Source organism: Canis lupus, chromosome 2, assembly GCF_048164855.1.
Source record: "Canis lupus baileyi chromosome 2, mCanLup2.hap1, whole genome shotgun sequence".
In the NCBI taxonomy this organism is placed as follows: domain Eukaryota; kingdom Metazoa; phylum Chordata; class Mammalia; order Carnivora; family Canidae; genus Canis; species Canis lupus.
This window is the reverse complement of record NC_132839.1, coordinates 44,402,029-44,410,900: the sequence shown is the minus strand read 5'-3', so window position 1 is coordinate 44,410,900 and position 8,872 is coordinate 44,402,029. Positions and strand designations below refer to the sequence as shown.

General features: G+C 40.6%; 1 long non-coding RNA gene across 2 annotated transcripts; it reads right to left on the bottom strand.

The window, feature by feature from the left end:
- Positions 1–267: 267 nt before the first annotated feature.
- LOC140610150 (uncharacterized) lies at positions 268–8,462 on the bottom strand. 2 transcript variants are annotated; one of them, XR_012011922.1, is made up of 3 exons: positions 8,105–8,462; positions 7,243–7,383; positions 268–414 (listed from the first exon to the last, which is right to left on the bottom strand). It is a non-coding gene; the product is annotated as an uncharacterized lncRNA (long non-coding RNA). The 2 variants fall into 2 exon arrangements; XR_012011926.1 differs by lacking the exon at positions 8,105–8,462 and adding an exon at positions 7,777–7,915.
- Between the last annotated feature and the right edge of the window lie 410 nt (positions 8,463–8,872).

The window sequence follows — 8,872 nt, the reverse complement described above, 5'->3', positions numbered from 1 at the left end:
AAATAAAATCTTACCATTCATGACAACATGTATAAATCTCAAAGATTTTATGCTAAGTGAAATAAGTCAGATAGAGAAAGACAACTAACATATGATCTGTCTTATATGTGGAATCCGAAAACAAATTGATGGTTGCCAGAGGTGGGCAGTAGGGGTGAAAGAAATTGGTGAACTGGGTTTGTTTTTAGTATAAATAAATTGATCTTAAAAAATAAAATAATTTTTAAATAATTTTTAAATATTTTATTTATTTATTTTTATGAGAGAGAGAGGGAGAGCACAAGCAGGGGTGGGAAGGGGCAGAGGGAGAAGCAGACTCCCTTCTGAGCAGGAAGCCTGATGTAGGACTCCATTCCAGGATCCTGGATCATGACCCAAAGGCAGATGCTTAACCAACTGAGCCACCCAGACACTCTAAAAAAAAAATAATTTTAAAAAGGTATGTAAGTTATTTACCCTGAAAACTATAAGGCTGATAAATATTAAAAAGGACCTAAAGGAATACAGATATATATATATATTATTTTCCTTAATTAAAAAACTCAATGTGTTCCTCCAAAGTGATCTAAATATTCAATCTAATCTAATTCTAATTCTACCAGATTTTCATTTCTTTGAAAAAAAGTTCAAACTTTGATGTGCTGGTTCTAACATTTATATAGAAGCTCAAATCAACTAAAAGAGTTGTATTTTAAAAAGAAGAATCAAGATGTAAAATTTATACTACCAAATTTCAAGACCATGTGTTATTGGTGAAAAATAATCAGATAAATAGAACAGGATAAAGAGTTTAGAAAAAGACACACATATGTGGCCAATTGATACTTGACAATGGAGAATAAGAATTCTTTACAACAAATCACACTGAAACAACTGGGCAACTCTATGGAGGAAGGAAACTGACCCTCACCCTTATATCACACAGCAAAGCATTTACTGAAAATGGACCACAGATATACTGCCAAAGGTAAAGGAATAAAAGGGAGGGGAACCATTGCAACTTTGGGGTAGGCAAAGGTCTCTAAACAGAAAAACCATTAAACATGATAAATATGACTATTTTGAAATAAAAAGTATTTGTGTTTCTTTAAGAAAATAAAAAGACACAGAATGATAGAAAATGTTTGTAATACATATATCTGATGGAAGAACTTTTACCCAGAATATACAAAGAATTCATGTAGTTCAATAATATTAAAAAAGACACAATTTTTTAAAAGGAAAAAATTTGAACAGACTCTTCGCAAAAGTAGATACATCACCACAAAATAGCAATATATATCCATTATAAAAGTCCAAATTAAAAAGACTGCTAGCACTAAGTGTTGATGAAGATATGGAACAGTGGGACTCTAGTGGAATTTAAAAGGGTCTAGTTACTTTGGAATATTCTTTGCAGTTTCTTAAAAAAATCAACATGCATTCATTTCTAACTATTTATCTATGAAAATACTTATACTCCTAAATATTTATCTAATAAAAATGAAAGCATATGTCTATACAAACACTTACATAGAAACATGCAGAGCAGTTTTATTTTGAAGAACCAAGGAGATTAGAAGTAACGCAAATATCCATCAACAGGTGAATGCATAAAGAAAATACAGCTTATGCATAGTATGAAATTCTACTTAAAATATAAAAGAACAAACTACTGCCACACATTATGAATCTTAAAACAATTAAGCTGAGTAAAAGCAATGAGATATTAAAGAGTGAATACGGTATGTTTCCTTTTACATTAAATTATAAAAAACGCAATCTACATTGACAAAAAAAAAAAAAAAAAAGCACCTCACCGGTTTCCCAGGGACAGAGGAAGGAATCAACTGCAAAGGTGCAATAGGAAACTGCTTATGTTGGAGATTATTGGCATCATTATGGTAGTGGTGGTTTTCACAGTTTGATGTTTTTTGACAAAATGCAGCACATTGTCAGTTTAAACAGATGAATTTTATTGCAGATAAATTGTATCTCAAAAATCAGAAAAAAAATTTCTTCTGCAGGGGAAACATGTTTTACCACATATTGAAATATTATAAATGATCTGTAAAGGAAATAGTGTTTTTGGTACATGCATAAATTAACAAATGAATAAAATAAAATATAAAATGCAGAAATAGTCCACATGGAAATCTGGCATATATAAAAGTGACAACTCAAAAATCAGTTGGGAAAAAGTAGATTTTTTAATAAGTAATGTTAAGATCATGGATCACCACATGGAATACGATAAAATTCTATCTGTTTTCATACATTACAGTCCGATACAGTCCAAATGGATCAGAGATTTTTCAAAAAAAAAGTGGACGAATTCTTCTATAATCTCAGAAGGGGAAAATTTTCTAACTACCACTCAAAATCAGTACACAATAATGGAAAGAACTGTAAAATTGACTCTAATAAAGAACATTTAATGGGCAGCTCTGGTGGCCCAGCGGTTTAGCGCCACCTTCAGCCTGGAGTGTGATCCTGGAGACTGGGGATCAAGTCCCACAACAGGCTCCCTGCATGGAGCCTGCCTCTCCCTCTGCCTGTGTCTCTGCCTGTCTCTGTGTCTGTCATGAATAAATAAATAAAATTTTTTTAAAAAAGAACATTTAACGTAATAAAGGAAAAACAACAAGTGTCAAATAAAAAGACAAATGTCATACTTGGGGAAATATTTGCAATTTATACCACCAATGAAAGATTTACATCCTTAATATATATAGCCCTGTTGAAATAAAGACAAAAAATACTAAGAACTTGAATGAAATATGGGCATGAGATATGAATTGCCAGTTCAGGGAAATAGAAAACCAAGTGACTCTCAAATGTAAAAAACATACCAAATTCACTCCTAAAATAAGAAATGTAAATTCAAACTACCTTGAAATACAATTTCACACATCTTAGACTGGCAAAAATCCTAGTTTGGCAACCTGCTTTGGTAAGGAGGCTGTACAAAACAGGCACTTCCATAATGGCTGATGAGACATACAATTAAAACAAAGTAAAAAAAAAGTAAGCTAGTATAGCCATTTTTGGAAGACAACTTGGCCATTTCTTATAAAGCTACACATAGGCTTACCACACAGTTCAGCAACCATTCTCCTAGGTATTTATTTTTAAGATTTATTTATTTATTTGAGAAAGAGAGACAGGACACACATGAGCTAGGGGAAGGGGAGAGGGAGAGAATCCTCAAGCAGACTCCTCACTGAGCATGGAGCCCAATGTGGGGCTTTGATCTCATGACCCTAAGACGATGGCCTGATCCAAAACCAAGACTCGGACTCTCAACTGGCTGAGCCACCCAGATATTTCTCCAAATGAGAAAGTTTGAGGTATTTTCTCAATTGAGTTGAAAACTCCTATCCCTTAGAAAACCTGCTCATGAAAAAAAAGAAAAGAAAAGAAAAGAAAAGGGCAGCCCCGGTGGTGCAGCGGTTTAGCGCCGCCTGCAGCCCGGGGTGGGATCCTGGAGATCCGGGATCGAGTCCCACGTCGGCTCCCTGCATGGAGCCTGCTTCTCCCTCTGCCTGTGTCTCTGCCTCTCTCTCTCTGAATAAATAAATAATAAATAAATAAATAAATAAATAAATAAATAAATAAATAAATAAATAAATCTTTAAAAAAAAAAGATTGAAAAGAAAAGAAAAGAAAAGAAAAGAAAACCTGCTCATGAATGTTCATAGAAATTGATTCATAACTGCCAAAACTTGAAAGCAACCAAGTTACCCTTCAGTGAATGGTTAAACAGTGGTACATCCCGACAACAAAATATTATTCAGTAATAAAAAGAAATGAGCTATCAAGTCACTAAAAGACATGGAAGAACCTTAAATGCGTAGTGAAAGAATCCAATCAGCAAAGGCTACCTACCGTCTGAATTCCAGCTATATGGCATTCTGGGAAAAGACAGTAGTAGTAAGATCAGTGGTCGCCTGGAGTTTGACATAAGGGAGGGATGGACGAAAAGGTAGAGCAAAGGGAATTTTTAGGGCACTGAGACCATTCTGGATGATACTGCAGTGATATATATATATATATATATATATGTGTGTGTGTGTGTCGTGATACATTTCTCAAAACCCATAGAACTGTAGGACATAGAGTCAATCCTAATGTAAACTATGGGCATTAGTTAATAATAATGTATCAATATCGACTCATCAATCATAACAAATATACCACACTAATGCAAGATGTTACTATTAGGGAAAGTGAGGCAGGGAAAAAAGCTATATGGGAACTCTATTATCCGTACGGTTTTATATTAAAAATGCTTTAAAAATAACATATTTAAGTAAATTAGGCTAAACAATGATAAATGCTTTGGGATGAACAAAGGGCGAAGTGGGGAATGGGAGGCAGAGTATTGTGGTGGTGGTAAGGAGGCAGGAAGGCAGTGTGGGGTATTAGCATGGTCAAGGAAGGCCAGACTTGAGCCGGGCTTGAGGGTGGTGTGGTGGTGCATTTCAGAGGCAAGAGCAGGAGAGAGAGGAGTAGCTGAAGGCAAGGATCCAGAACAAGAATGAGGAGGCCAGGGTCATGGGAGCATCCCATTGCATAGATCTAGAAGAAAAAAATGACTTGTCTGAATCACACAACTCACTTCTTTCAGCTTGGTCAGAGACAAACAGGAGAGTTCTTATGCTGAGCAGTCCTGTGCCTGGAAGCGAGGCTCTCAGTGTACACCATGCGATGGGACAACCGAGACACCAAGCAGCAGGATGGGTGGAGCCCTGCTTCGTCCTGCACAAGTCTTCCTCCCATATCAACAGGAGTATTTGGCCTCTTCCTCCAACCTATAGGCCACGTGGTTTCACTCTACTTCTTCCCAAACTCAGAGCTGCAACCCCCAACTCCCTGTGATTAAACTAATGGAGATAAATTGGTTTAACCAGAAACCCCTGGTTAAGGAAAAAGGAGTAAAAATTTTAGCTCTCGGCTGGATCTCAGCGGGGAAAAAGAACCGTTTTCATTTACAAGGTGGCTAGAGACACCAACAGGGTATAGAATATGACAGAATTAGGAGAACAAATATGGTGCTTTTCGGTGTTTCACTTAAATGTCTCCAGAATATTCCAGATGATGAATGTCAGAGCTGTTACCTGGTAACAGCAGGGCAGGTGTACTTTGGAAGGCACTTGAATTGGCAAATGCCATGGTGTGGTCCAAACTTTTAAAATACAAAACACTGGGGCACCTGGGTGGCTCAGTGGGTTAAGTGTCTGCCTTTGACTCAGGTTATGATCCCAGGATGCTGGGATCAAGCCCTACATTGGGACTCCCTGCTCAATGGGGAGCCTGCTGCTCCCTCTGCTCATTCTCTCTCTCTCTCTCTCTCTCTCTCTCTCTTCTCTCTGCAACAAATAAATAAAATCTTTTTAAAAAATAAAATAAAATACAAAACCCCAGAAGAGGTCTGCCTGCTTAAAAATGGGATCAGCCCAATGGCTGTGTATACTCAAGCCCCACTACTTTAGTGAAATAACTTAGGAGAGTCATCTGATTTCTCTTCCATCCTAGAAAATAATAATTGTTTCCTAGTAGGAGTGGGGGGAATATTTGGTAAGTCAATGCATGTAAAATGTTTAACATAGTACCTGGCATGGAATAAGTGCTTACTGAATGTTAGCCTAAAAGTGAGTCTGTAGATAACAATCTGGACACCTGCTTTTCTTTACTATCACCAGTGAAGTAATAATGGAACATGGAGAAATACTTCTACAGAGCCAAGAGAAGCTTTATAGCACTTTTAAAAGAGTGATTCCCAAATCGCTGTCCTTTTAACTATAGTGTCCCATGAAATGTTCATAGCTGTTTAATGGCCAAATATACTTGAGCAAATATAGCTAAAAACAAATTGGAGAAAACAACAACAACAACAACAACAACCCTGGCTTCTTGTGGTGAGCATACCATGATGTATGGACTTGTTCAATCATTGCATTGCATGCCTGAAACTAATATAACTTTGTGTATCAGCTATACTTCAATAAAAAAATAGAGTTCTTACTTTTTTGAATATTTAAGTGCCTTAGCATTGAAGATATAATATGGACTGACATGGCTTGGCCTGAATTTCAGAAGGATGACTCTGGCAGCATTAGGACAGATAGCCTGAAGGTCAAGAGACTAGACACAGAGATGAGAAATGATGTAGGCTGTGTGGATGGGCACAATGTCAGGGCATTAGTGACACTAGAAAGGTAGAATAGTCAGTTGTTGGTGCCCAATGAAATGTCAGGTGTGCAAGCAAGGGAGAAATCATCAGAGAGTTTCCATTTTCTTTGGAGTATGGTGGTAAAACCTAAGATAAAGAAAGGTAAGAAAGGGAAAAGATAATGAAAAAGAAGAAAGAGAAGAGATTGATCCATTGCCTTGAGTTTCTATTATATAACAGAGATGATGAGATGCCTATTTTATTTTGTCCTTACATTTCCAAAAGGTAGATAGATATTTATCATCTCCACCCTCCAGAAGAGAAAACTAAACCTCACAAAAATTAATAACTGGCCTTTCTTCCTGGAGCCGGGGAAGACCAGATGGCTCTCAAATCCATGCCCTTCTTTCTACTACAACCCTCTGCTCATGAGTTGGCTCATAATGTGGCAGCTTCATGTTGGAACTATCAGAAAAACTATGAAAAAGTCCATCCTTTTTATTGAACCACGTTAACTTCAGAGAACCAACCTGAAATTTTGCTCTGATTGCTGCCAAATGCTTTGAGAGTGGTTGACTGCTTGGGACGGCAGAGACCCAGCTCTGCTTTGGAGTAGAAGTTATCCCCCTGAACTGGCATGAGCACAGAAAAGGCACTCTACCCTATGGATCCCTGTGAACACCCCTGAGAGTGTGTCATGTAGTCCCAGAGGGCTCAGGAGTACCCAAGAAAATAGCCAGGTCAGACCACTGCTCTGTGATGATCAAGTTTGTAAAATAACAACACATTTGAAAATTGGACACATTTTGTTAGACCAAAGGCCAATTGGGAGTTTCTGGTCCAGATGGCCTGCTCGGCCTGAACCCTCCTAATGACCCTCTAGGACAGAGTGGGAATGCTTCTCACCCACCGTGTGAGATATTTGTGAGGACTGGTTAACTCAAATATTAGTGAAGATCCAGCTGTACAGTATTTGCAAATACCCCTCCCCTCACCAAACAACCCTACACAAACGGACCCTTTGCTTCTCAAATGCATTCCCATAATCCTAGAGTGGGGAGGTAAGCACAAACGTGTAAGGGACTCACTTTCAGGCTCGCACCCACTCTCTTAAGGTGATGATCTTGCGTGGCTCTGCTGCACAAAGGTGAGTACCACTTTTCCCTTTTGGTGAAATGGGAATCACAGGACCAGTTCATAGAGTTGCTGTAGAAATGAATGCAAATCGCCTAAAGGATGGAACAAACACGAGTTAACCCTCAACACGAACTGAAATTACCGCGGTGGATGGAAAGGAGGCTGCTCACTCCTGAGGGAGACAGATAATGCTCCTGGCTTCAACAGGAATAAGACTGGTAGGACCCAATCAAACAAACCATCCGAAGGGTCTTGCCACACCTACCACTACGCTTCTTCCCGTAAACACCATGGGGTGGGGGGTGGGGGCGAGACGATTAAAACCTAATGTCAAAACACGTTTGGCTGTGTCCTAACCCCCCGTGTAATCGGACACGATGCAAATCTAAATTACAGTGTGCTCCAGCGGAGAAGAGCCGAGGCTCGGGGGCAGCGCCGGGTAATCAGCCGCTAACGCAATCCAAGCAAGCGCACGGACGCTCTACCTTCGTCAGCATCTAGGCCCACTCGGAGCGCAGCCCCTTTATGTAAATACAAAGGGATAACGACGGCAGGAAGAAAACAATAGAGTGGGTATTGTCTATCGCAGGGATGAGGCGGGTTTGGAAGGCACCAAGCAGGCGGGCGGCAGCGCGCAGCGGCTTCAAAGAGGGGGCGGGGGAGGAGCCAGAAAAGCCCAGCCCCTCCGAAGCCCCTCGGCGCCCGGCCGGACGCGCCGGCAGCCAATGGGCGCACGCAGCGACCAAAGTGCCCGAGTTTGTTAGAGCCGCTTTCCCTCTTCTTTCAACGTAAACGAAAGCGAAATGACCGTACCGATTGGCTTCATCCGCAGCATACAAGTGGAATTAACGGTGCCTGGTGGCAGGCGTTCAGTCGCTGGGCCACAGCTGGGCGCGGAGGCTGCGCTTGCTGGAGTCGCCTTTGCAGCCCAGCCGCACGCAGCTCCGCGAGTCCCCCGGGACCGCCTGGAGGAACGCGGGGCGGCGGGGGCGGTGGCTGCGGGGGCAGGCTGGCAAACTGAAGACCGGGGAGTACTTTGCAAACACCATTACATGGCACGTGAAAAGTGTAACGTGGCAGGAAACAGGCAGCACCTGGTGTGTCAGCAGCTAATTGTGTTGTTCGGTGGCACGTTAGCCCCGCGCCGCTGCAAACCCGGCCGCTCACCGGCCGTGCGGGCGCCACAGATTCCTCCTACGCGGGACCCACCGGTCAGGTGGCAGCGTCCCCGAGGTCTCCCATTGCATTTAAATCAACGCGGGCACCAATGACACGCCTGTATCTTACCCTTGCGGGGCTGGGACGGAAGTCGTTTTCAGCCACTTTACACAGAGATGTCTGGGAAAAAGAGGAAAAGTGAATTCAAGAAGTGCATTGGAGTTTAATACGTTTTGGGGGAAATTAAAAAAAAAAAGAAGAAGAAGAAGAAGAAGAAGAAGAAGAAGAAGAAGAAGAAGAAGAAGAAGAAGAAGAAGAAGAAGAAGAAGAAGAAGAAGAAGAAGAAGAAGAAGAAGAAGAAGAAGAAGAAGAAGAAGAAGAAGAAGAAGAAGAAGAAGAAGAAGAAGAAGAAGAAGAAGAAGA